Genomic DNA, 27,093 nt, shown 5'->3' with positions numbered 1-27,093 from the left:
GCCAGCTTTTGTTTGTTTTCAGCTGCATGTGGGGGCGTGGTCAATCAGTGAGATGTTTGGAGGTCAACGTTCACCTTTGATTCCAGAGCAAAAAGTGCGCGGCGCTGTCAACCCGCTAGCTGCAGGGCCGGTGCCCGCCGCGTTGGAAAGCACTTTCGGCACAAGAGGGAAAAATAAAGGGGGAGGGGATACTATGAGGCGCTCGCTGCTTGCCCCACGGCGGTGGGAAAAAAATCAGGAGCCTTGGGCTTTTGCTTTGAGGCATATAAATGGAAATAAAAGTGAATTTGTTCTCTTTGGATGGTTCATCCTTTCCTTGTGATTTTTTTTTTAAAATATGAAATGTTGGAGATCTTAGGTCCCCGTCCTTTTTTGAAGATTTGGAGTTGTTCCCTTGATGTTTCGGCTTTGAAGCTTCTCTCTGGGAATACTCTCAGCCTTTGTTTCACCTTTCGCTGCTGAACAATGCCAGGGCGTTAGAAGGAAATAGCCCGCAGGCACCAGGGGCTTCTCTTTGAAGCACCCGCGATCTGGGCTCCCTTCAGCCAGCCCGGGCGCGGGGTTCCCAAGCCCACCTGCCTCGGAACGTCCCCTGGGCTTCAGGAAACGGCGGCGGGGACGCCCCCTCCCTCCCTTTGCGGGGTGCCCCAACATGGGCGGTTTCTCCCACAGAAGCTTCTTCACGACCACCGCACAACAGGCCGGGCGAGGCTCTGGGCTCGGCGACATAAGTGACGAGCACCTCGGGAGCCGCCAGTGCGGGGGCGGGAGGACGCGGTGTAGACAGAGCGCCGAGTCCCTCTTCTTTTCAGCTTCACTTGTCATCCCAACATGCAAAGCACTCGGACGCCTCCAGCGTCTGATCCCGGGGCGACAGGGGGTCCCCACGCCGCAGCCAGCAGCTCCCGACGGCCTCCGAGGGGGGGTGGCCACTGCTCCCCGAGGGGGGGTGGCCACTGCTCCCCGAGGAGCTACTCCCCTGCAACCGCGTGGCCCAGCCTGTGAGGGGGTGCGTGGAAGCGTCACAGGGCCTCGGGGTCCTGCCCGCAGGCCACCTGGACAGAAACGGTGGACAGTCGCTGCAGTGCGCGCTCAGAGGTGGACCTTAGCCCTGCGCCTGTGGCTGCGACGGGACGTGGCCCCCGCTGACCTCTCAGTGTCCTGTTGATGGCTTCCGGCTTTATTCCTATGAGCAGGCTGCCTCCTGCTCAGCCCCCACCGCGCCCTGTCTGACGTGGGTAGTGGGTTTGGACGGAGCCTTCCCAGCGCCCCCAGCCCCAGTGGGCCACGGCGCTGCCGCTCACCTGGGCTCCCCGGTGTCTAAACGGGTTAACCCAGACAAAGGATCCGACACAGGCACCGCTGAAGGTGACGTCGCCGCGACTGGAGGAAGATGGGCCCGTCCCTGCCAAGCCCCTGTTCTCCGGCAGGTGACAGGTGGAAGCCCAAGCCACTGGTTGTGCCAGAGAAATAAAGGTCCAGGGGACACGGTCACCTCAAAACGTTGGCTGGGCTGAGTGACGGTGGTTGTCATGGCAGCGAGTCTCATGCTCATCGTCGGGGGCTTCCCCTCCCCGGGAAGAGTTTGGCGTGACCCTGGCCCTCCACCCAAGTTCTCTTCCTTGCCTTTTTGGGGTGGCTGCTTCCTCCTTGCCTCTGACTGGGAGCATTTCTCTTGGTTTGGAGGGGCTGGATGGCGTTTGGGGGAGGCAGGCTGGGGGGCGAGAAAGGCAGCGGAGAGAGAAGAGATGAAAGCGTGCGTGTGTTAGAGATCAGGAAGTGGGGATGGACTGTGCCTGGGAGAGAGGAAGAGGGAAAGAGAAGGCGCTGGAACTTGGGACAGCAGAGCTGGGGAGAGGAGAGCTGCGTGGCGGGGGGGCTTCCCGGTAGCTCCCTGGTGCCCCGTGCAGATGGACCCCCACCCCTCTGCGGACCCCCACCCCTCTGCGGGAAGCTCTCTTGCACCTGCCTGCACGGTCCTCTGAGAGCCCTCCTCCCTCCACCAGCCCCAGACTGCTGCGGTCTCAGTGGCCGCCCGAGGCCCCCACGTGCTGCACACAGTAGGCGTCTCAGGGCTGACGGGGGGGCGGGGCAGGGGGGATGCATGAATGGACGTTCCAGCACTGCCTTGGCATTAGCATTGCTGGAGAAGCCTTGGGGGGCTGGTTCCAGGACGGGGTCCCAGTCACCCTGCACGCAGGTCAGCATGCCGTGGTTGCAAGCCACGCCCTGGACCCTCCGGTGCCTCAGCCTTGCCCCAGGGCCACCACCGACGGCTCCGCTACATCGGCGTAGTGCCCTGGTGAATCAGTGGGCCCCATGGGAGCAGAGGGCACACACGAAGAGGTGGGATGCAGGACCGGGCAGGGCCGAGAAAGCCAGCCCTGAGGTGGCAGCCCCCGGGGCAGCTCCACCGGGGAGCGGGAAGGCGCGCCCCGTGCCCCCCGCTGCCCGGCAGGAGCTGTGGCCGCAGAGTCTGAGCCCGGCCAGGGCGCCGTCCGGCAGAAGGCAGGCGCCAGCTGCTGCTGTCTGTGAGCCGGCCCCCGGGCTCCGGTCAGGGCCTGGTGGAGCAGGCACGAGCCCCTGGAGCCAGGGGAGAGGAAGGCGGCAGCGCACCGGGCGCCCCAGGCGGAGGTGCCGGTGCTGGCCAAGGGGAGGACGTTGGCAAACCTGGCCCCACCCCCGAGGTGGGCTCCGCTCGGACGCTGCGGCTGGGTCCCCGGGTGGCCCTCACAGCCGCAGGGGACGAGAGAACGTCCCAGCCCCTGCAGGACCCCTGCAGGCCCGCGCGGGGCTTGGTGGGTGTAAACGCGTGCCCGGGCCCCACTTTGGCCCAGCCGCCTGCTCTGGGCATATCCCAAGGGCCTGAGGCCCAGGACCCTCCTCGCAGGCTCCGTGGCAGGGGGGAGGTGATGACCACCGAGAGGGGAGGAAGCCACTGGCCTTCCTCTCCTGGGAGCGACCCTGTGAGCGACGGGACATGTTGCCCTTCTGATGTGGTCAGAGCTAGGTGTGACCTCATGCCTGAGCCCAGCTTGGGAAGAGGAGAAGGTTTACAGCAGAAAATCCCAGCTGATGTCCAGGGACCAAACAAGGCACTGACCCATGCTGAGCAGACTCACGGGGGCCTGATGGATAAACCTGGACGCTGTTTTAGACCTTTGTACTGACTTCTTCAAGTTCCTTCATAGCTGACAATCCTCCCTCTGTCCAAAAAAGATCAGAGCCTCTGTATGACCGGTCATGTGGCACAGGCTGAAAAAGAAAATCAAAAGCGTCGATTAAGACTTGTTCCCAAGAAACGCAAGAGAGAGGGCAGTGAGCAGGTTTTTTGTTCTTCATCCGTAGCAATTGTAGCTTTTTGATTCAAGCGAGGGAATTTGATCAGGGGGAGAAAGAGCAATTTCCCTGAAAACACCAATACCTCCCTCCCGGATATGTTACGTAAAATAAAATGGCCACCTGCATTGGGCATTGCTGGAAGGGACCCATTTCTGACAAAGGAAGACAAAAACAAGCCCTGTGTGGGCTTTCCAAGGCTGTAGAGCGATGGAGCGCACCCTAGAGAATTGCAGATAAGCAACATCTGGCGAGAGACCAGTTTCGGTCCAGGAGAGACCTCTTTTCAGAGAGGACCTGCCTTACTAATCAACGTCTGTCTGCTCCCCGCTTTGTAAGACACCCCCCACGCAGCATGGAAACGTAGCGCCAGCCAGGCAGGATGTTTCCTAGCTTGCTTCCACGTACCCTCCACGAGCTTCCCCTCTCCACCCCCTCGGTGGCACTCCCTTCCGTGTGTGGTTTGGATGCTGCCCGATTCATGAATCATCAGCTGCTCCAATTAACTCCCCTAGGTGACAGATTCTCTATTTTAACAGCTGTCACCCAGAGAAGAGTGGCCCTGCCCCTGCCTGGTGGAGAGCCAGCCAAAATTGGCTCGAGCCACCAAGCTTGTGGCCTCTGGAAACCCGAAGTTCTCCCCAAGATTTCTGCACACCCTGGGCGGATGACGAGGCTGTGGCTCCTTGTGCCCCAGCTTCTGTGTGCTGTGTCCAGTCTGTCATCGCAAGCCTCGGCTTCTGCCAATGCATCAAAACTCCCTCTAGTGCAAAATATTTACGAGCGAATGCCAACCATTTCCGAAGCTAGAGGGGAGGAGCCGAGGTGAGTCCAGGTGGAACAGGCTAGTGAGGTAGGGAGGAGAGGGATCTGGAACCTGGCAGAGTCCACGTGGATGTCAGGAGCCCCCAAGAGGGCTGCTGGGGGACCCCCACCCAGGATTCTGCTCCCCAGAACAGAGACTTCTTCCTGGGAGCAAGGAAAAGCCCAGATGTTCTCTAGAAACGTTATCCTTGCGTCCTCACTAAGGAATTGATGGGTGGGGGAATCAATCCAAACAGCAAGCAGCTGGAGCCCCCTCCCCACCATTAGCAAGGGGACGGAACAAGGAGCAGTTTCAAAGCAAACCACCAGGCTGGAGCTTACTCCCTCTCCTTGCTGTTTTGCCTGCGGACCTGTCCTGCCCTCTGTGCGCGGCTGTCACCATATTTCCTCTGCCATGAGGCCACACGAGTAACCCTGGGGCCTTATAATTTATAATGGGAAATTGTAGCTTGTAAATCAGCTCTCTTTATCCCTTTTCAGCCCCTTCCTCTCTACCTGGGACCCCTGCTCTGTTACTTTCTCCCATTTCTCATCCCTCCCTACCTGAAAAAATTCCTGGCCTAACTCACTCGGCGTGCTCTTGAAATTCATTTCTGCAGCATAGCCGAGAACCTAGATAGAATCCGGTAACACAGGTCTATGCAGCAGCATGGCTTCAACCCCAGAAGAGGCCCTCCCGGCCTGGGCTGGCCTCTGTCTGCCCACACCGCCCTGCCCTGCCCTGCCCTGCCCTGCCCTGCCCTGCCCTGCCCTTCTCCAGCCTCTCTCCATCCAGCCTCTCCCCTGCTCCTTCCTCTTAAAATTTAGCCCTCTCATTATTGTTATTATTATTATTATTTTCAGCAGAGCAGCTTCAACTTCAAGGTCTTACTTAATTTTATTTTTAAGGTTCTGGGGCCAGAAATTGAACCGGGGACCTCGTGTGTGGGAAGCTGGTGCTCAACCACTGAGCCACGTCCGCTCCCCTGAGCTGGTTTTTTTGCTTGTTTGTTTTTGTTTAAAGGCACTGGGGACTGACCCCAGGACTGCCCTTGTGAGAAGCAGGCGCTCAACCGCTCGAGCCACATCCACTCCCAGAGTTCTTACTTTCTACCCCAAGCATTTAATACGATATTTTTTTCCCAACAAAGGTAGTGACCTCCCAAAGAGGCAGTCCCGTGCTGCTAAGATTTCATGGTCATTTGCATCTCCTTACTGCAGTTCTCAGTTTCCCCTCAGCATCTAAGAGCTTAGTCTAGGACAGACTTCTGGCCAAACTCCTTGTCCTTCTTTATGCTTGTTTGCTCATGGGGCTGTGCTAGCCAGGATAAGCCGCAAAGGTGCCTTCACTGCCAGGAGCCTCTGTTTTCCCCTCTTGGTGCCAGCAGCCTCAGAGCTGCACTGGTCCAAATACCCCGGACCCCTTTCTCACGTACATTCAGAGGTTCCTCCAGCTGGCGTGCATCAAGAGCACCTGGGTGAGTGGGAAACCAGCTGTCCAGCCGGAGACATCCTGGGTGATGGGAATTCCCTATCTGAGCCACTTAAAAATACCCACCTGCCTGCACACAATCCTTGCCTCCAGGTACCTTATGATTTACAGCAAGTGCCAGTTTAAAAAAAACAACAATTTCTCTACTGTAACCTCATTTTACAAACAATATATTGTTTATTAGAGAAAGGGAGAGCACAAATGGTCTGCCCTGGTGAAATCTCTAGGATATTTTCGTGTTGATGCAGCCGTGTTTTTTCTGTGTGTCCTTAGTGTGAGCTCCTCCATGACATTTTTTGTGCATAGAAGGTCATACTTCTTTTATTTTTCCAAAATTATGTTTAAATTGCCTCTGTCACTCATCTTTTAAATCCATTTGTTCAACAGAGATTTATTAAATGCTTATTACATACCAGGTACTCTTCTGAACGCTGGGGATAGAGCAGAGAGAGAGAAAATCCCTGCTCTGGAGAAGAGGTAGTTAAGCCATGAAGAAGGAAGCCTGATGGTGCAGCCGCTGGAGACGGGTGGAGTCAGCCTGGCAGGGAAGGGTTTCGGCTGCACTTTAGAACAGGGGCCGAGGGGCAGCTGAAGGCACTGGCCTGGCCTGAGCCTCGGGGAGAGGAATACAAGAGGTGGCCCTGTGGCAGGAGGGTGCCTTCTGTCCTGGGGGCGAGGGGTTCGGTGTGGCAGAGGCAGGGGACGCAGGGGAGGAGATGGGGCCCCACCGTGGAGGGCCTGAGGGCCAGGGAAAGGATTCGACTTTTTTTGTGACTGAGATGTGACCCTTTGGAGTGATTTGAGCAGAGCGACAGCTATCTGCATTAACAGAGAATAACTCAGCGTCGACTACTTGCAGCTGGGAGCAGGTTAAGGTGCCGCTGGACCCATGCAGGTGGGAGAAGGGCTGCCTTGGAGCACCTCTCAGAGGTGGAGAGGAGAGGAGCCTTGCTGTGCTGGGATTTCCCATGCAAGTGTGAGGTGGAAGGGAAGGGCCAAGGGTGCCCCAGGGGTACCCTGAGGAGTCCCGGGAGGGAGCGCAGGCTTCCCAAATGGGAAAGACTGGGGGGGGGGGGGATCAGGCTGGGGAGAGGCTGGCTCTAGAGTGTTAAGTCTGAGGCAATAAAAAGCCACATGGGACTCGGCACAGGGGAGCCTGGGTTCCAAGGACAAGAGCCACGAGCCCATCAGGGGTGCGCGCAGGCAGAGCTCCTGCTGGGCCCAGGACCCACCCCGGGGTTCCACGGGCACTGTCCACTTCCCTTCTGGCCCCGAATAGGCCCCTGTGGGCACCGCCCTCTAGTCGGTAGTGACCGCACTGTGTCACTGGTCAGAGGCGAGCCCGGGCGGTCAGACCACTGCGGCTGAGACGTGCCCCTTCGCTCCTTGCACAGGGCAGGCAGTGGCCCTCCTTCCTCCAGTGCGGCAGGGTCAAGCGATCCCCGGAGGTGGGGTCCCGCGCTCGCTGCTCACGGTCACGTACACGGCCGGCCCACAGGGCCCTGGGCCTTGCGCGCTGAAGCCTCTGAGCTGCATTTCTGCTCCTTTTCCCCAACCGGGGACGAAGCCCTGGGATCAGACAGCTCTGCCTTCCAGCCCTTGAGCTGACGCTGATTCCGCTGCCTTTCTCCCGTTGTGGAGGTGCTTGCCTCCAGAAGGGCCCAGACTCGGGAGGCTCGAGGGGCCCAGTGAGCAGCACCCCTTGCCCCACTTCCTCACGAGCTCTGGACCAATTGAGAAATTAAACAAAGAGATAAAAAGGCCAACGGAGCCCAGGAGGCCAGTTACCACGGCTACCACGGACGGCGGAGGACAGGGTTCTACCGGCCACACATCTGGCCACGTGCTGGGCTCTGACCCAGCCAGGCGGGGCAGGGTGGACGGGGCAGGTGGGGGACAGGGGGTCTGGCCTTGTCAGATCTACAGCGCGAGGGAGCAGAGCCTAGAGGGGCCTGGGCTGGGCCTGTCCCTGTCTTCCAAAGCCACCGACGCTTTAAGCTCCTCCTCCCAGGAGGGTGGTGGGTGGCGTCTAGGAGCACCACGCAGACACACCGCCTTCTGTGAGACGGCGAGGTCCCACTCCCAGCCCCCGCCACACTCAGCTTCTGAAGGACGAAAGGCCCTTCAGCCCCCTTGGCGTGGGGGGGAGGGGGCCCCTAGCACTGCGCTTGTCGAGACAACGCAAAGGCAAACAGCACGTGCACAGGCGACGTACAGTGAGAGGCACGCCTGTGTGTGCACACGTTCATACACACACACAAATGGAATCATGCCATATTTTACAACTGCTCCTTTCACTAACAGTGTATCAGGACTCTTTTAAATAAGTAGACTTTTAAAAAAATCAATTTTATCTAAACATGTTCGTGCCATGCAATCCATCTAAAGTGTACCATCGATGGCACTGGGCATAATCACCTAGTTGGGCATTCCCCACGAATAAATACGCTTTTACAAAGTGATTTTAATGGCAGTACGTCATTCCATCGTGTGGTCTACCCCCCATTTGGTAGCCAGTCCCCTGCTGTCGGCCATCTGGCTTGTTTCCAATCCTTTGCTGCTATTAACAAACCCAAAAGCCAAAACCAAATAAAAACACCGCCCCAAACTTCCTTGTGGCTGACTCGGTTCACATCCTTGATTCTCTCCTTAAGCTAAATTCCTGAAATTGGAACCACTGGGTCAAAGGGCAGGCATGTTTTTAACACTTTGCAATATTATTCAGCAGATTGTCCCGTGTGCAAAGAACACAGAGCCGAGAAAAGCACGTTTACCCTGCAGGCCGAGCGCCGGCAGGGACCTCTCTGTCCTCCGGGGGCCCCTGCCCCGTGCCGGTACCTGCGGCCTTCAGCTCATGGCGCGTGGCCCGAGAGTGGACAGGACCAGGGGGCGGAGCTGCGGCAGGGGCCCCCCGCCCCCGGCTTCAGGTGCCAGCAGGGGCGCCCGTGGCGGGGTACAAGTAGACACGACGGCTCCAGGGCCCGGCCGCAATGCTCTTCCTCTGTGTCTGAGCCCATCTAAACTCAGAAACGTGACATCCTCCTGGCTCCCTCTGTCGTGAGCTCTCCCAGGGGACCTGCTCCCAGAAGAGCTATTTTTGGGCTCAAGAACAGACATGGCGTTTGCTTTGTCCCAAGTCCATGGCTGGAACCTGGGCCCTCGTGAGCCGTTTCCTCTCTCAGCGATTTCTGGAATGTTTGTGCTCTTTGGCTCACAGCTCTGAACAGTTGTTTCCTTCATGGGCTAATATTTTCCATGAAGCGCCTCCAAAGAAAACACGCACCGTCACGGCCCCCGGGAGCTGCTCGCCCGGCTCCTGCTCGCGGAACGCCTCACGGGGCGGGGAGGAGACGCTGCGAAGGGCTTCCGGCGTCTCGGGCTGGAACTCAGGCGGGTCTCGCCGTGCCCGGGGAGGGGGTCCTCCAGGGCAGGGCGGGGCGCCTCCCCTCCCCCAGGCCTCCAGAGGGGTGGCGTGGCGAGGAGGCGAGCAGACCTGGGTTCCATCACGGCGCTGGCACTTGTTCACTGCAGGAATGTGCGCAAGTTACGTTTCCTTAGCTGGAAATGAAGGCGACAAAACTTGGCACCTGGGGTTGCCTAAGGGTCTAGCTGGGCAGTGGGTATATAAACTCTTGGCCGGTGGTAGATGCCTAATTAGATGTCACTCTAGCATCAGTCCCCCCAGGTCAAGACAATCAGGAGTCCAGAAGAGCATGTCCAAGGGATGGATAAAAGGACATTGGTTGTTTCCATCATCTTTCGGCTATCACACATCGTTATGTCCCCAGAGAGTAGCACACAGTCAGCACTCTGTATTCGACGAATAAATGAATGAATGAACGTGAGCTAGGCCATCCCAGACATGCAGGCAGAAGCTAAGGTGAGGAGCCGTTCCCTGGAGAAGCTAAGAAAAAACCCATGACAATAATTATACCATGAATGAAAGTAGCAAACAGTTACGTTAACACTCAGGCCATGCCAGACACAGCACCTCGCGACACCCTAATCAGGCGGTGCTGCCCCTCCATGTTACAGAAGAGGAAACTGAGGCACAGAGAGGGCACGTGACTCGTGCCATGGCGTGCGGTCAGAAGGCTGGTGCGGCCTCCACGACTGGATCCCGGAGCCGGGGGCTCCAGCTGGCTCGGCTAAGGCGGGGGCGGCAAGGAGCGAGGGCGCAGGTCAGGGCGGGAGGACTCAGGCCTGGGCTCAGAGAGGCACTTGCTGGCCCCGGAGAGGAAGCGAAGCTGGCACGGCAGAGCCAGGGGGTGGAAGAGAGCGGGCTGGAGCCTGGGTGGGGGCTCTCGCTGATGCCCCGAGCAGCGTCCTCCGCACAACCGTAGACAGCCCAGGGCCCGTGTCCACATAACAACCTCTGGGTGGGGAAACTGAGGCACAGGCTACCGCTCCCAGGCAGCGAGACTGCCAAGACCGCAGCCCAGCCCTGGAGCCACTCTGCCCCCAAGCCGGGGCCCTGGGGACACTCCTGAGGGTCCACCCCGCCGCCAGCCCAGCCTGGGTGCTGGGAGACCCCCGGCCCGCAGGAGGGGCCGCCTCTTCAGGGGGACAGCTGGCGCAGGCGGGCGCGGCGTGGGCATGTGCGTCGTCTCCGCGGCTGCTCGTGCGGGCCCTGGCCCCACTCCGAGCCCCCAGGAGCCCCCCGTGTGGGGCGGGGGCCACGCTGCCGCTGGTAACCGCGCCGCGCACTTGGCACAGTGTTCAGTGGTGCTCCGGTTTGTTTTCCTCCCTCTGGATCACGGAGGTGCTTATTTTTAGCTGGAATGACAGCACGCAGCTCGTGGAAAGAGCTCTGCCATTGACAGTCCTACAGGGAAAAACAGGCAGCGTTTACATACCCGAGACCCCCCGCCGCCAGCCCTCGCCACCCTCTTCCCTTGGAAGCTTTAGAAGGCAGCTCTGGCCTGTGAGCTTCTGGGGGCACGACATCACCCCTGCCGAAGCAAGGGCAGGAGAGCACCGGGGCCAACCAGGCCAAAACTGTGCGGATGGGGCCACGGGGGCGGGCGGGGTCCCCGAGCTCCTCAGCAGGCGAGGGCAGCCCCCGCGCCCCGGTCCTTGGACCACAGCTGGGAGGCCCAGCCCAAGGTGTGGCCAGCTCCTGGGTGCGCCCGAGGTCGGGACCTGCCCTGTCCAGCACCTGGGGAGGACCCTGGCTGGAGGGTGACCGAGGGAGCTTATCTGTGGCTGCGGCTGACTCACCGGGACGAGTGCCAGCTCTCATGTGACCAGGCACCCAGGGAGGGGGCGTGGCCTTCTGGGCACAGCGGACCTGCAGGCCCCAAGGCTGGCAGCACGAGGCCGCCTGCGGAAGGCCTGGCCTAGACTCGGGGTCGCTGGGCCCCCCACTATGGGTCACAGGGAGGGATGGTCACCCCAGGCCTCCGGGGAGACCCCTGCCCCTCCCCCTGCTCCGCCAGGGCCCAGATGGCGCGGGCTGGGAAGGGTCCAGCCGTGGGCAGTGCAGGTGGCTGACGTCCTCCCCAGGTGCTCCCAGGGTCCAGAGGACCTTGCTGGGACATGGCGGGACCAGCCAACTCATCGCTCCCAGAGAGCAGCTCTCGCCTGGATCCAAGACTGGGGTGCTCGGGGCCTCCGTGTACGAGGGACAGCTGCGCTCACCTTGCCTCTCCGGAAGGCGGTGGAACTTGGCCAGGGGCTGCGTCGTCTCTCTGGGTCTCAGGGTCCGTGTCTACCCTGGGGCCAGGGGCTTGGCTTCTTGTGGGGGGCGGGCGGCTTCCCGGCTCCTCTGCTTATGTCTCGCGCCTGCTGGGGGGCTCAGCCCCAGCTGCTCGGCAGCACCTGGAGACTGTGGGAGATGCAGATCGCTGGCTCTCACCCAGTTCTGCATTTTCACGAGCCCCGTGGGCAGCCCTGGCCAGGACCCGGCTGCCCGTTAGAATCCCGTGCGTGTCACGTCTCATGACGCGCTAGGGTCGGGCCTCCCCGTCAGCTGAGAGGAGAATCTGGGGGTGGGGAGTGGGACCTGAGGCGTCTAAGACGCGGCCTGGGTTGGGATCCGCTGGCTCAGGTGCAGGGGCGCTGGGGGGGCCCTGCTTGCAGCTTCCGGGCCCCCTCCTGGCTTGCCTGGACACCCGACCCAGCTCCCTTCCAGCCCTGCGCTGCCGACTCTTGCCTTCCTTGGCCTCTGCTCTTAGCCCCGGGGTGGCTCCCCCCAACCCGGGCTAGCGGCTGCGGGAGGAAACCCCTCGGATCGGGAGGCAGCCCGGCCCGTCAGCACCGGCCGGCTCTGAGCACCCTCCCCGGAAATCCCCCGCCTGGTCTGGGGCTCCCAGCAGATGCAGGTGCACGTGCAGGACGTGAGCAGCGCCCTGAGAAGGCCTGGCTCAGGACCAGCCAGAGGCGGGGAGGAGAGCAGGCCCTCCCAAAGGTCAGTCGTGAGGTGACCGGCAGGTGGCCCGCCCCCACGCCCCGCCCCCCCCGGGCTGGCTTTCGGGCTCAGCTGCCATGGGAACGGTCCCCGGTCTCCACCTGGGACAAGAAAGTGGCAGTGGTCCTGCCGGGGCCCGGCCAGACCTCCAGGGAACACTTCGAGCCCCTTGAACCCATTTACGGGATGAGGCCAGAGAAACAGGGAGGCAGAGGACCCAGAGGAGCGTCCAGCCACGCTGGGACCCACTTTCTCCCTCCGAAGAGAGGCAGGGAGGTGGACAAGGCCACCCAGGGCCCTCGTGGTGCTAATCGAGCTCAAACCTGGAAACGTGAGCCAGAGAGCACACGGGAGGGCTGATGGACGAGCTTCGGGGCTCAGAAAGGAGCCCCAGGGTGGGCTCGGGCAAGGCGCCTCCACCCCGGGCCGGCGGGCAGGTGCCTGTGCAGCAGCATTTGGAGGCGCCCGGGAAGGGCCCAGCCTGACCAGCTCCGCACGGGGCTGCCCCTTCTGCCCACCCCAGGCCCCCCAGCGCGCAGGGACTTCCTACTACCTCCCACTCTCCTGACCTCGTCCCCCACCTCCGAGCCACTGGGGGTAAAGACAAAGCCAGGTGGCTTCGCGGGGGGTCCCCGGGGTCGGGGTCTTTGACGGGGAGCCGCAGGCGCTGGGCCCACCTTGGCTCCCTTGAGCAGAAGAGAGGCGAAGGGGACGGCGGTGCCGGAGGAAGGCGCCAGCAGGGCCAACCGCGCGTCCTCCTGCGCAGCTCCATGAACGGGGACCTCCCGGGAAGGCGCGCGGCCTCGTGGGCTGGCCGTGGGGTGGGCTGCGGGGCTGCCGTGCCTACCCGCGGGGGAAGCCCTTCCTAATGGAAAGCTGGCCCCGGAGACAGGCCGCCGGGTCGGCAATACACCTCATTTGGCAGCGCGATCCTTGCTGCACGGAGCATTCTGGAAACTCTAGATGCTGATAAAGGCGGGAGGCCCCGCTCTTCCTGGGGGTCGCGACGGCACGTGAAGGGGCTTGGCCTCCAGGTCACTTGCCCGCTGTCCGCGTTCCTCCAGGGACAGCGCCTTCCTCCGAGGAGTCACAGATTTTCGCAGCCCCTGCGGGCTGCGTCCTCAGGTCACCTGCGGGCTGTAAGCAAAGCAGCCACGCCCGCGCGCCAGGTGAGGAAGTCAGGGGAGACCCCGCGGGGCAGGCCGAGGCAGCTTTTCTCCTCCTCGGGCCGAGGAGGTTCTCTGGGATGAGAGTGAGCTCTCGGAGGCGCCCCGGGGAGGGGCTTCAAAATTGAGGTGCCGGGAAGCAGGTTTGACTCACCTGATAGAGCGTCTGCCTACCACATGAGGGGTCCAGGGTGCAAACCCAGGGCCTCTTGACCCGTGTGGAGCTGGCCATGCGCAGTGCTGATGCGCGCAAGGAGTGCCGGGCCACGCAGGGGTGTCCCCCGCGTAGGGGAGCCCCATGCACAAGGAGTACACCCATAAGGAGAGCCGCCCAGCGCAAAAGAAAGTGCAGCCTGCCCAGGAATGGCGCCGCCTACACGGAGAAATGACACAACAAGATGATGCAACAAAAGGAAACACAGATTCCCAGGCCACTGACAACAACAGAAGCGGACAAAGAAGAACACACAGCGAATGGACATAGAGAGCAGACAACTGAGGGGGCGGGCAATGGGAGAGAAATTTAAAAAAAAATCTTAAAAAAGGAAAGGGAGGTGCCTATCTTTGGACTTGGAGAACTGCAGGGACCTCAGGGGACCACACCAGCCACAGCGGCCCTGCCCTGGCCCGGGGGCCGTCTGCGGCTGTGAGGCTAGGTCTGCGCTCGCGTCCGGGGCTGTGGACGTTGTAGAGAGCGCCGGAGCCAGCCCGGTGTCCTCCTGGACGAGAGGCGCCCGCCCGGCGCTGCCGTCCGTGCGGGCGTCGGAGGAGCCGGTGCCGGCTCCGCAGGCCAGCGGCGAGCTCGGCGGTCCCCTCCGCAGGCCCGGGCTCCTCTCTTGAGGGCCAGGCAAGCCAGCCCGGAGGCCGTTGCGCCCGCTCCCCCCTTGCCTGCTCCTCCTCAGGCTCCTGCTCTCTCGGGCCCCCCAGTCCTCTTCTTCCTAGACTCCCAGGACTCAGTTTCCCCATTCCCTACAGCTGGAGTCTTAGACCCCAGCCCACAGGCAGGTGCCAGCCCTGGGCACGGGCGTCCCCTCTCACCCGTGACACAAGCGGCCGTGTCCCCATCATCCTCAGAGGAGGCCGTCACGGAGGAAGGACGGCCCTGTGGTTAGCGCCTCAGGGGCCGTGGGACTTGGGGCGGCTTGCTTAGCTTCAAGGGGCCCCCGCAGCCTCATCTGTGCACCACGGGACGAGCGGGATTGGACGAGACCCCGCAGGCAGGTCTTCGGGGTGCGCGCCCCTGCCAGCTCCGCCCCCCTTCTCCCTCCCACTCTTCTCTGTGCCCAGGGGGTGACCCAAAGGCTGGGCGACCGAGCGGAGGCGGCTCAAGCCTTCGGGCGCCTGCCTCCCTCGTGGGAGGTCCTGGGTTCGGTTCCGGTGCCTCCTAAAAAGAAGACGAGCAAGACAGCAAGCGCGAACAACAAGGGAGGGGGAGAAATAAATAAAACAAATCTTTTGAGGAAAAAAAAGCTGGGGGAAAAGCGCGGACATGTTTCTGCTGAAGTGAGCCCTCGGCACGAGCCCAGTTCCTCCTGGAGTTTTGTTCTCCCTTTTCGGTTTTCTCCTGGAACTCCTGGCTCCTCACCCCTGGGATTGACAGAAAAGACGCCCCTCCCCACCCCCACCAGAGCCCCCGGGCAGCTCCAAGGCCGTGGCTTGACCAGCCGAGCAGGCCAGGGCCAGGGCGGCTCTCCAGGGCTGGCCCGCTTCCGGAGGCCGTGGGGGGACGGGAACGCACATCCTGCCTCCTTGTCGCCAAACCCCGTGACCTTGGGAAGTGACTGACCTCCTTGGAGCCCTGGCTTCCTCCCCGGAGGGGGTGGCGGGGGAGGGGCGAGGGAGAGCACCTGGGAAAACCCTCTGGCGCACAGTAGGCCGGCCTGGCCAGAACCGGACGGGCAAAGGCGCGGTCGCTGGGTGTCAGGGCGTTTCTAGGTGATTTATGCACGTTCTCTCACTGGATTCCCAGCACAACCCTCTGCTGGAGGTCACGCTGTTATCACACTCATTACTCAGACCAGAAGGAAGCACAGAGAAGCTGAGTGACTAGCTCAAGGTCACCCAGCACGCAGGGTGCGGCCATCGCTGTGATTGGCTTGCACCCTGGCGTGCACAGGAAGCGTTCCTACGGCGCCTTGGAGGGGGAATGGGGCCCCTGGACCCCTGGCCCAGGAAGCCCCAGGGAACTTGAAGCCACAACAGGCGACCCCGGGCTTGCGCGGCAGAGGCCGCGGGGTCTCCGGCCCCCTCTGTGGCACAGCCTCCCTCCTCCGCGCTCGCCGGCCTGCTCCGTCAGTCCCTCTGAGCTCCTGCAGGGACGTTAGTAAAGGGGGCAGGGGAGCTGCACGGCCGGACCTCCAGGCCGGGCGGCGTTCAGCCACGAGGCCCGAAGCGTCGCGCTCTCAACCGGCAAAGGCTCAAGGTAGAAGGCGCCACACGTTCACCAGGGCCCCGACTGCGGGAGAAACGCGTGGTTTCAGAGCGGGCGCGGGCGCGGAGTCTGGCCTGGCAGCTCTGTGCCGCTGCTTCCCGGCCACGAGGGCCTCGAGCTCGGTTTGGGCGCCCGCTGGCCACGCACAGGGTCGGACGCCCGGGGCCTCCCCTCTCAGTTTCTGAGCCGCTTGTCCTGTCCCTTCCTCTCCCTCCCCTGGGACCATGGGCGAATGTGCAGGAATGTTCTGGGAAGTAGGAGGATGTGGCTCCAGCCAGCCAGGGTTCAGATTCCAGCTCGGCCCTTTCTGGCTGTGCAGACGCAGGCGACAAGTGACAGCCGACCCTGGAGGATAAAGGGGCAGCGGTGAAAGCGAGTGGGGAGAGCCCTTCACCCAAAGAAGGTAAGTGTGGGTCTGAGGCAGGCAAAATCTGTCTTTAGGGCTCCCTGGCCCACTCTGGCTGCACCTTTCCATGAGTCTCCCCGCAAAGCCTTTGCCTCCGACGTGGGTTTCTTCTGTTTTCCAGCCAGCTTCTGACCTGGGTGGAGACCACCTCCCCATAGCGCCTTCTGTGGCTCCCTACTACCCAGGTCTGCTGAGCTGATGGACTAACCTACACTGAGGACGGAAGGCATGTTTTCCCAGGCCAGGGACGATGCCTCAGGGCGGCTCGGCATGCCTCTGGGCCAGTACCCCCCAAACATCTCGCACCAGGAGCTTGCTTCAGACAAGAACCATGCTCTGACCCCAAAGGGGTCCCAACGGTCGCCGTTTGGGTGGCGGCAGGCTTATGGGGGGAGCGTCATCCTTGAACGTGAAGTCACACGGCTTGGGACACTGCTGGGCCAGTCTGAGCCCAGGGCACGCCGGGAGCCGGCCGCCTGTGCGTCCTCGCCGCCTCCCCCGCTCTGCCCTCGGGGCTGAGGGCGAGGATCTCACACGGGAGCCAGGAGTTCAGAGCTCAGGGCTTGGCCCCGTCTGCTCATGACTCACGCGTGACACAGGGCAGCTCTTCTGGCTCAGAGGCTGGGATCGTGTTTGGCCGGTCCCTGTCGATGGTGACGCCGAGGATTAACGAGAGAACGAGCCCTGACCTCCGTGAATGGGAGCTTTGTTGCCACAGCAGCTTCCTCTGATTGTTTCCCCAAGTCGAGAAGAGGTAGCCAAGGTCAAGGTTCTCCTTAGGCGAAGCTGTTTCAGTTTCCTAGGCTGCCCAGAGCAAATACCGTGCAACAGCTTGAAACCGTGGGCATTTATTCATTTATGGTTAGAGTCTGGGAAAACGGCCAAATCAAGTTAATCATCAGGGTGACGCTTTCTTCCCAAACACTGGCTGCAGGTGATCCCGGACGCCTCTGTCACATGGCAGGCACATGGCGGCGCCTGCTGGTCTCTGCCTTCTCTTCCGGGTTTCCTTGCTTTCCGCGTCTTGCTTCCCTGGCTTTCTCTCCCTCTGCCTGAATTTCATCCTCTTATAAAGGACTCCAGGAAGAGGCTTAAGACCCAGCCTGGATGACTGGGCCCCACCTTAGCTGAAGCAGCCTCATCTAAAGGTGCTACTTAAAATGGTTCACACCCCAGGAGCAGATTAGCTCTAAGAACTTCCTTTTCTGGGGCACATACAGCTCTGAACAACCTCAGGCCTCATCCTGCAGGAGCACCCACCAGTCCCCGTGTGGCTCTGAGCTCCGCGTCAGCGTCACTGCAGCCGCACGTCCACAGGACACACTGGCACGTCGTGTGAGAGTGGGGTGGGGTCAACGTGCTCCCAGCTCAGGCCCCTGGCCCGGAGTTTACCATAGCAAGTCAGCCAAGAGGCCCTAGAACCTTCCAGTAGCAAAGACTCAGACTCAAGAGCTCCTCGAAAGGCTGGGGTAAGCACAACACGTACCTGACCCTTCCCGGGGCCCCTTGTTCTCCAAGCTCGGTTTCCCTGGTCACTTAGTCTTGCTCTGTCTCTCCTGACTGGGGAGAAACCCACTGGCACCACCTCTGGGCTGCTGGCGGCGGAGGCTGGAGCCCCCGCGGGGCAGGAGGAGGGAGAGAGAAGCAGCTGGGCAGCTGCCCGGGGCCCTGCTTTCCGGAGTCAACTTGGAGCTGCTGCTTCCCTTGGAGTCTCGGCTGTTCTGGCTGAAGATTCGGAGCTTTCTCGGTGAACGGTCGGGGCCGTATCACACGGCTTCTCCCAGAGGACCGGATGGGGGAGAGCAGCTTCTTCCAAGTGGACTTCTGTTCTACTAGATGATAATTCTCCTGGTTCAGAAATCAAAATACCATAAACTGGACACGACGGGAAGGGGCGCCCCGCCTCTGCCGTGGTCCACCCGGCTTCCCTCCGTGCCACCTGGAGACAGCTGTTTCTGTTCATTTCTTGTGCATCTGTCCAGCCTTTCTTTATGCAGGTACATGTGAGTTCTGCCTCCTCCCTTAATTGCACAAAAGTTCGCAGACGGTACACCTCGTGGAGCCGTCGAGGTCTCGGCAGGGGGGACACAGTGGGCTCGAGCCGGATGGACGAGGCAGGTTTAAGGGAGGGACCGTTGGCAAATGGTCAGGGCGTGGGACGAGGCAGGATGGCGCCAGATCCAAGTGCTAACTGCCCGCTGCCCTAAGCCTGCAGGGAGGAAGGGAAGGAGGGGATGCTGGAAGCCAGAGAGAGGACAAGTCAGCCAGACACACAGACAGAGAGCCGTGCGGAGAGAGCTCTGGAGGGGCCAACCTGCCCCGACTAGGCAGGTGGGGCGCGGGGGATAAACAGGCCGCCTCCTCCCCCACCTCCCCATTTCCTGCCGGGCCTTCGATGCCAGCCCCCACCAGGGGTCCTGGGCCAGGCCTCTGCACACGTGGTCACGGCAAGTCGGCCCCGGGGACCAGGAGCGGGCTGGAGCCCCCGGGCCTGGCGGGCCGACGCGAGTGCGCGGCGCTCCTGGGCCACGCTGCTTCCTCGCCTGTTCCAGTTGGCTGGGCTGCTGGGAGCAATGTCCCGGAAACGGGGTGGCTCTTCCCAGTGGGAAATGGATGCGCTTTCGGGTTTACAACCCCGCGGCCGTGACAGTGTCCACGTCGAGGCATCGCAGAGACGACCCCTTCTTCCCCAAAACCAGTCTCTGGGGACCCTGGGCTCCTCTGCCACGTGGCAGCCTCTGCTGGCTCTCCCTTCGCCTCTGGGTTTCGTTGCTTCCGGCTTCGTGCTTCCGTGGCTTTCTCTCTCTCTGTCTGCATTTCGTTCTCCTATAAAGGCCTCCAGGAAGAGGCTGAAGAGCCGCCCTGAGTGAGGAGGGCCACGTCTTAAGTCACGATCCTCCTCACCAAAGCCCCTGCTTACAGTGGTCCACACCTGCTTTGAAAACCTGCTTCTCCGGGCCGCGGGCAGCGCCACCCAGGCCGGTCCCCGGGCAGCGCCTCCTGGGGCTCTCTCCGTACTGCGTGTTGGAAAGGATTTTGAACACTGGTAATGTTCCATTCCCCACCTCCCCACGCAGCGCTGCCACCAAACTTCCGGCGACTGCTGCCCCCACCCCAGAGGACAGTGGGATGCACAGAACCTGCCCAGGGCCCCGGTGTCCACCAGGCCACCCTCAGAGGCCGAACAGAAACCTCGAGTGCCCTGGCACATCCCGTCAGCCACCCCGCGCTCCCCCGGAGACACCCCAGGATCTCCGCGAGCCCCTCGTCCTGCTCGCCGGCCCCTCCCCTTCCCCGAGGCTTGTCCTCAGGGGCCCCGCTTTGCCCCAGTGTGGACCCAGCCCCCCCATCTCGGCCGTGCAGCTCCTGTGAAACAGCCTGTTCTTGGGGTTTGGTGGCAGCGGAGGGGTGCCATGGCACAGAACAGGAGCCCTTTAAAGCTTAGCTGCAGACCGCTGTGCTGGCAAACGCACCTCCGGGCCGCCGCGGGCAGCCCTCGCTGGGCCATCTGTCCCCTGGCCCTGGCTGCTGCCGCGTGGCTGCAGCGCCTTCCGCCCTTGCGTCCTCCCTCCCCTGACAGCCTCGCGCGCCCCCGCCCCCGCCGGTGCAGTGACTTTCCATTTCTTCTATTTCCCACCCAAAGCAGTTTAGCTCCCATTTGCCTCTGAGTCCGGCTCCGACAACTTGCGCTCCCCAACCCAAGGGCTTTTCCTCTCCCCGTCCAAGCCCCGGGCCGTGCGAGCCCCTTCAGCGATCTTAAGTTTCGAGGAGCCGCCTTGAAAAACTAAAAAGGAACAGGCGAGCTGAACTTCCCTATGTTCTACTGAATCAGCATTTCCAAAATACTACCACTTCCTCAGGTACTCGCTGTCGAAACGATCACTGGGGTATCTTAGTTCTGGCGCGTGATAGGAGATTTTCCATCTGGCGTGTAATTTACTTTTGCAGCATTTCTTCATCCCGACTCCCTCCAGGAGCCCAGAAATGTCACGCGGGGCTCGTGGCCGCCGGGCTGGGCAGCGTGGCCCTAGGACACGGCGCGAGCAGCTCTTAGAAGTGGCCACGGCTTCTCCCTCCGCCTCTGCTGGTGCGGTGGGCTGCCCCGTCTCCCTGCCGCCCCCCTGCGCCCTGGCAGCGCCCCTCCCCCAGTCTTCCTGGTGCTGCCACGCGCTTCTCCCCACCCCCTGGGTCTCAGTCTCCTGCCCAAGGAAGCACAGAGCCGGGGCCATCACCGTCCCCGGGGCTGGAGCAGCCGCAGCCCCCCGGGAACCCGCACCTGGTGTAGCGAGAGCACGCATGTGCCCCCCCTGCACGTTTTACCAGCGGGGCCCCCCGCAGTGTTGCTTGGACCCCCCATCCTTCGGAGGTTGGCGTCTGGCCCAGAGCCCGGGGCAGGGCCCTGCTGACCTGCTCCCCGCTCTCCCCAAGCCCCTGCGCCAGCCTCCTCGCCTCGCCCCATCCACCAGCGTCAGCGTGTGGAGAAATATGGGAAGAGTGGGTGGAAGGAGGCTCACCCCTGCTCCCAGACAAGGGCCAGGGGTCCCGCGGTCACACGGGCCCATCGCGTTTTGGGAAATGCTTCCCGAGCCTCTCAGTCGCCCCCGAGTCTCGCCAGTCTCTGCCATTCCCGGGAGGCGCAGGGGTTTGGGAAAGAGTCCTCGAGCCCTCGGCCCCCAGCTGCCCTGTCCACCCCGGCTCGGCCCTCGGGCCTTTCAGGGCCCCTGACAGCCACATCCTACAGTCGGCAGGTCCCGGGCAGGTCCCGGTCGTGCAGGGGGAAGGCTCCGGGGCCCAGCCTTCGAGGGCGGGAAGGGCAGAGCTTCCTCCGTCACTCATGTACCTTATAGAACTTCATCTTAAATCATAGTCGGTAATCTCTTCCACTTATTACCAGCTCAACAGAAAGGCCCCCAACGTCACCCAATCTCCTCGCCTGCCTGGAGGAGGCCACCGTCGTGCTTGGCATTCACCTGCGCTGGCGCCTGCGCAGCCTGCTGCACGTGTACGCGCCTACGGGGAGTCAGTGCTGCTTGGGGGCTTGTTCCGTGTGCCGCACACTGTGCTTATCGTTATGATCCTTTCCCTCCCCGTTTTCTGGCGTGGCTCAGAGATCTTCTCATGTTGGTACGTATCAGCACTTCGTTGTTTCTGACTGGGCCACATGACGGCGTAGCTTGATGTGACCATTTCCCAACTAATGGGCGTTCAGGGTGTTTCTATTTTGTGCACACAGGCCAGCATTTTCCTAGATGAAGAACTAAAATGGACGGTTAAATCAAGGCTTACACATTTAAATTTTAAAGATATTGCTAAGTTGTCCTCCAAAATAACTACCAATTTACACTCCCTAGAGCCCTAGACAACCTTAAGAGTCATCAAACTTGAAATTCTTGGCTGACGTGAGGCCCACGTGTTTACCAGCACAGCGAGCGGCAGGCACATGACGCCCAAGGAAACGGGTGCAAGGGCAAAGGCAGGAGACTTTAAAAGACGTGCAAGTAATACCTCCACAGAGATTGAGAGGACGCTGTATCCATGCAAGAGCTGGGTGATGTGAAAAGAGAAGCAATAAGAGATATTGGAAAGAAAAGTTGGGCTATCAAAATTAAAACAAAACACATCAACAGTTGAGAATGGAATAATGGCAGAGCAAGTTATTACTTGTAAACTGTGGCTGAGATTTCTTTCAAAAAGAGCACACAAATGAGCAAAGATGTGGACAGTGTGAAAAAGAAAAATTAAGAGACGTGGGTCCAGAAGTTTGGGCATTTGTCTAAAAAGGACTCTCAGAAGAGGCAAGAAAGAAATGATGAAAGAAAATTTCCCTGAAATAAAAAAACACTGGGAAGAAAAATGTAAGTAGACTCATACCTTAATGCTATCATTATTTCCTTTATTTTTAGAAAGCTTTTCATATTGAATATAAACATTCACCATTCTTTTTGCTAGGTGCATAGAATTCTACCGTGTGTGTGCACTATACACATGTGTGGTAATTTACTGGATTATTTTTCTGTTGATGACTTCCAGTAGTCACAGTTGCAAATAATGGTCCAGTAAATACTCTTGAGCATTTATCTTTGTGGACATGGGGGACTTTTTCTGCAGAAGGGACTCCTACAAGTGTAAGCGCTGAATTTCATTTACGATATGGAAACCTGATGCCAAGCGGCCCCTGGACGGCTGCAACAAAGAACATTTTTACGCAAAGTATGTGAAATCACTGGCTTCTCACATCATTATCAGCACTGGATATGAAGATATGTTCATTTATGCCATTTGTTGGGTGAAAGTTTTTCTCTGATGATGCATAAGACTGCGCTCGTCTCACCTATTTACCAGCCATAGTCATATGCTCTTCTGTGAATTATCCATTTTTCTAAAAAATTGAGTTTTAGAAGCTTGCTTTGTGTACCTGCTTAGCTCGCAGTAAGTCCTTCTCTATCTGAAGTCTTTCTCCAGAACCAGGACACCTTCTTCTACTCTGTCTTGGGTTGTTTCTTTCTATCTGCCTCTATATTCTCTCCTCTGGAACTCCTATAAGAATGATGTATCAATATTTGGTCCTAGCCTTCATATCACTTTAAAAAATTCAAAGGCGTCTCTTTATTCCTTTACAATATATTCTGGGGGACTCCCCCAGCTTGACTTTCCAGCTTACTATTTTGATTTTCCTTAGCCTATTCTAGTCTATTTATTGAGCCTTTTAAATTTTGCAATGGTTTAACTTTCTAAGAACTCTATCTTTTTCACAGAAGTTTTCTTTATTTTTAAATGGAGGTGATAGTCTCTTACCTCTCTCCAGGATATTCATCTTGATTATTCACAGTTTTCTTCTGTTTTAGGTATTCATTCTGTTCTCCTGGAGTCACTTCCTTCGTTGGTCTGGGACCCCCCCAGGTTGGCAAGTCCTGTTGTCTGTGGCTATTTGCAGAGGAACGTGGGACGAACAGGACTGGTGACTGGAGGACATTCCTTCCCCGTGTGAGGGCCCCGTTCCTGACAGCGCATGCGGCTGCTGGTACCGGCGGCAGCCTCAGGTGACCGTGTGCAGGGGAGCGGGGAGTGGACCCTGGAGAAGAGCACCCCACTGTCCTACGCCCCCGGCTCACACTTTCTCTCAGTGCCTGCTGCCTCGACTCTGGGTTCTGCGATGAATGCGTGTTCAGCTCTGTGGCTTGACAGCTTCTGTTTCATTCTGTCTTCAATCCGTTCCTGTTTGTCTTACATTTACCAGAAATTCCTCAATCTTCTGGACATTGATCCCACTGCAAACGGCTGCCCACAGCCTCTCTGAGTCTTTTTTTAAAAAAATCTCCGTATCTTATCTGTCATTTCACTAGGTTTGGGGGAAGAGGAGAGGTAAACAGTGATACGTCATTAGCCATATAACTGTAAGGTGTTCATGCTGCATTTAGGGATATTTCCTGAGACTGGGGCATTTCTGAGGTCGTTGATACATATTGACAACCTGCTTGCTAGATGAAGAAGGAGAACAGAGGGAAGACATTGGCTCTGCAAGGGGAGAGCTGGGCTATCATCTTAGTGCCTCCACTTGCCAGCTGCATAACCTAGACAGACTAGGGAAACCCTGAGCCTCAGTGTCCTCATCAGCAAAGGAGGATGGTAACAGCACCCACATTTATGAATACGGGAAAGATGAATATGTTTAAAGCATCTTTCCTGAGGCCCAGCCTTTAAAAGTGCTTGATATATGCTGTCAGCGTTGTTCCAAATGAGTGGTTTGTCCACATCAGAGAACTGTGGAATCAATAAGGGGCTTGAGAAGGCACGCTGCCTGGCCGCCCACATTTCATGCTCTCAGATGAATCACCCTAGCTCTCGGTACCTCCATCTACACAGAAAGAAATCGCCTTCCTGCCTTCCTCTCTGTGGCTTCTCTGAAGTTGAGCTTTTATTTATAAAGTCCTTGAGATGCTCAAATGAAAAGTCCCGCGTGTACAAAATTCCTGTGTGTACAAAATTCCCGTGTCGTGTCACAGGCACCCGGGGTCCTGAGCCCCTGCCCCAAGCTCCAGACTGAGACCACTTCCACCTTCTGAGTTGGGGTCTGGCCAAGTGCAAACTCTTACGGAAGAAAATGTCTGCCCTTTATTCTGGGCCAAATTCCAGAAGTTTGATTTCTTCCTCAGCGGGCGTGCTGGTTCTTATGACTTCCTTTTCCCAGGGACAGCTCGTTAATCAGAAATCCCCCAGCAAACCTGCTCCAGGGGGGCCAGGCGGACCCTCAGCCCATGCCAGCCCAGGCCCACGAACGGCAGGAGCCGAGCGTCCCCTCCACGCCCAGCCCAGAGGAAGGGCTGGGAATGTTGCTGGCTAGAATCTCGGAAGCCACTGCCCACTGGAGATGTGAGGAAGCAGGAGGGATAAGAATCTGCACGAGGAAACAGAGCTCAGAGAGATTAGAATATGCAGGAGGAAACCAGCTCAGAGAGATAAGAATGTGTGCGAGCACAAGGCGGAGGGAGGCTGGGGCTGCTGCTTCTAGAACAAAGACAAGCCCAGCCGAAGCCAGGGATACGACAGGCCACCCGGGCCAGGCTTTGGCAGATTGGCGCTAGGGCAGGCGCACGCTACGTGGAGAGAGAAAAGAAAGTCGTCGGGCAGCCACGAGGCCTGAAGGGTTTTATTTGTCTTTGGATTCAGTAAGAAGTTAAAATACAAACAACTCGAGGTGCAGGACACGGACTTGACCTGGAGCTGGCCTCTGCGCAGGGGGAGTTGTCCCCAAGAGGACGACTTCCTCCCTCTTTCCCCTTTCCCCGGATGAAGGGAGGAGGTGAATGGGGCCAGCAGGAAATGCCTTCCAGAGACGGAACAGAGAGGGGCGGGAGGACACGGGGGTGCGCGAGGCCCTCCAGGAGACAGGCCGTTAATTCACCAGGGGCCCTGCACCCCCAAGGGCAGCCAGAGCCCGGGGCGGGGGGGGCCCTGGAGGACAGTGCGGTGGCTGAATGCTCCCCGACCTCGCCCTGTGCCAGGAGACAGGGCACCGAGGCACAGAAGGATCGCCCTGCCAAGGTCGCACGGCCGGCCAAGGGGAAGCTGGAACTTTCTAGGGCTTCTGCGTAGTATAAGTAAAATGGCCCAAGAAGTTCTAGAGAAAAGCAGAAGAGAAGGTTCCAGAAGGCTTTCAGAGCACCTCAGCCCTGTGGGCCAGGACACAGAGCCCCGGCTGGGGTTGGGGTGGAGAGCGGGGACCACCGCTGAGAGTGAGTTACGGCCAGGGGCGGCCCTTGGGGAATGGACTCTGGCTCCCTCGTCCCCGCTGGCGCTCAGATCATCTCCATATTTGGGGACGTTAACAGTGAAAACTGAGAGAAGGAATGACTCTTAAACCCCATCGGTCCCAGGGTCTCTCCTGGAGGGAGGCACCCCCTCCTCGCTGCGCCCCCTGCCCCCAACCCCTTCTGCTCTTCAGTCTAGGGTTTCTCCATCTCCTCACACAGCCTTGTTCGGGTGCAGATAGGCCCACCCTCCTGGGCGCATTACTCGCTTCTCTTCTATCTGAATCCTCAACCCATGTGCCTCTTTGGGGCAAGTAGCTTAATTTGTTTCTGATTAAACTAAACACCCACTAAATGCAAAAAAAAAAATTTTTTTAGTGCGTGACTTTAAAGAAACTTCCAGTCGGTGCATCTATAATATGGAGCATTATTCAGTCATAAAAAAGACCAGGGGTCCTTGTCACGCCCTAATACGGATGAGATTCATCGGTACGTGAGCTCAGCCGGTGCTGGACAGCATACAATGCATGTCCCATTTGTGTCACCTTCCCCAAAGGACGCTCGGGCAACCAAAAAGACGGGATTCCCATCGGAAGGAGCCCTGGAGTCTCGGGAGACCAGGGTACCTGTGATTTCATTTCTGCTTCAAAGAGTCAGTAAGAATTTGAAAAAGAATAGTTTATTCTGCAGTACTCCCCCAGTGAAAATGTGAAAAAACACTCTTTTAATATATATCCTTCCAGATTTTATTTTCTGTGACACACACATGAAAACATACACTCTCTCTCATACACACACATGCATTTTGTTTATTTCTACAAAGATGAGATCATGTCATAATGAACTACAGCCTGCTTTCCCCCCATTTACTATACCATGGACAACTTGCCATATCCATGTGTGGAGATCACCATTGTTAATTTAAGTAGCTGCAGATAATTCACTGAATCCTTTTACTTTAATATTTTTAAACAATCTTATATGATTCGTTGACAGCTTTATTGATTCACATACCATAAAATGCATCCACTTCAAGTGCACATTTCGGTGGGTTTTAGTCTATTTATGACTCGTGGTTAGTGCCGCCATCATCACACTCTAGCTTTAGAATATTTTCATCATCCCCAAAAGAAATCCCGTACCTGTTAGAAGTCACCATTCCTTCATCCACTCCCAACCTATGTCACCACTAAGCTACTCTCTATCTCTATGGATTTGCCTATTGTGGACATTTCTTATAAATTAAATCATACAGTATGTGGCTTTTTGTGTCTGGGATCTTTCACGTGGCATAAGGTTTTCGAGGTTCATCTATGTCGTAGCACATGTCAGTACTTCATTTCTTTTAGTGGTTAAATAATATTCCACTGTATGGACATACCACATTTTTGTTTATCCATTCATCAGTTGATGTATATTGGGTTGTTTTTGCTTTCTGGCTATTATGAACAATGTGCTATAAATATTCATCAACAAGTTTTTGTGTGGACATTGGTTTTCATTTCTTTTGGGTAGATACCTATATAAGTCAGCCAAAGGGGTGCTGACGTAAAGCACCAGAAAGCTGTTGGCTTTTAGAAAGGGTATTTATGTGGGGTAGCTTACAATGCCCTGAAAAGTCCAACTCAAGTGACCAGAGAGGTACTTTCTCCCCCAAGTCAGTGGCCACGTGTTGAAGTAAGATGGCGGGTGATCTTTTCCTGGTCTCTCCTTCCTCCTTCCTCCTTCCTCTTAAGACCCCTTGGGCCCAGCTTCTTCTGACCTCAGCCTTAGGCTGCATAGGGTTTGTTTCTTCCCA

At 58.5% G+C, this 27,093-nt stretch overlaps 2 long non-coding RNA genes across 3 annotated transcripts; one reads left to right on the top strand and one right to left on the bottom strand.

The window, feature by feature from the left end:
• Window positions 1-8,084: 8,084 nt before the first annotated feature.
• On the bottom strand, window positions 8,085-14,896 carry LOC131276081 (uncharacterized). Its single transcript, XR_009183560.1, has 2 exons — window positions 11,276-14,896; window positions 8,085-10,460 (listed from the first exon to the last, which is right to left on the bottom strand). It is a non-coding gene; the product is annotated as an uncharacterized lncRNA (long non-coding RNA).
• A 1,037-nt stretch (window positions 14,897-15,933) lies between these two features.
• LOC101442489 (uncharacterized) lies at window positions 15,934-26,773 on the top strand. Of its 2 annotated transcripts, none has more exons than XR_009183521.2 (3): window positions 15,934-16,044; window positions 17,298-21,902; window positions 22,893-26,773. It is a non-coding gene; the product is annotated as an uncharacterized lncRNA (long non-coding RNA). The 2 variants fall into 2 exon arrangements; XR_001117740.4 differs by having other exon boundaries at window positions 16,030-16,044; window positions 21,399-21,902.
• The last annotated feature ends 320 nt before the right edge of the window (window positions 26,774-27,093 follow it).

The sequence above is a fragment of the Dasypus novemcinctus genome, chromosome 26 (genome assembly GCF_030445035.2).
Source record: "Dasypus novemcinctus isolate mDasNov1 chromosome 26, mDasNov1.1.hap2, whole genome shotgun sequence".
NCBI lineage: Eukaryota > Metazoa > Chordata > Mammalia > Cingulata > Dasypodidae > Dasypus > Dasypus novemcinctus.
This window is presented reverse-complemented; position numbering and strand designations above follow the sequence as displayed.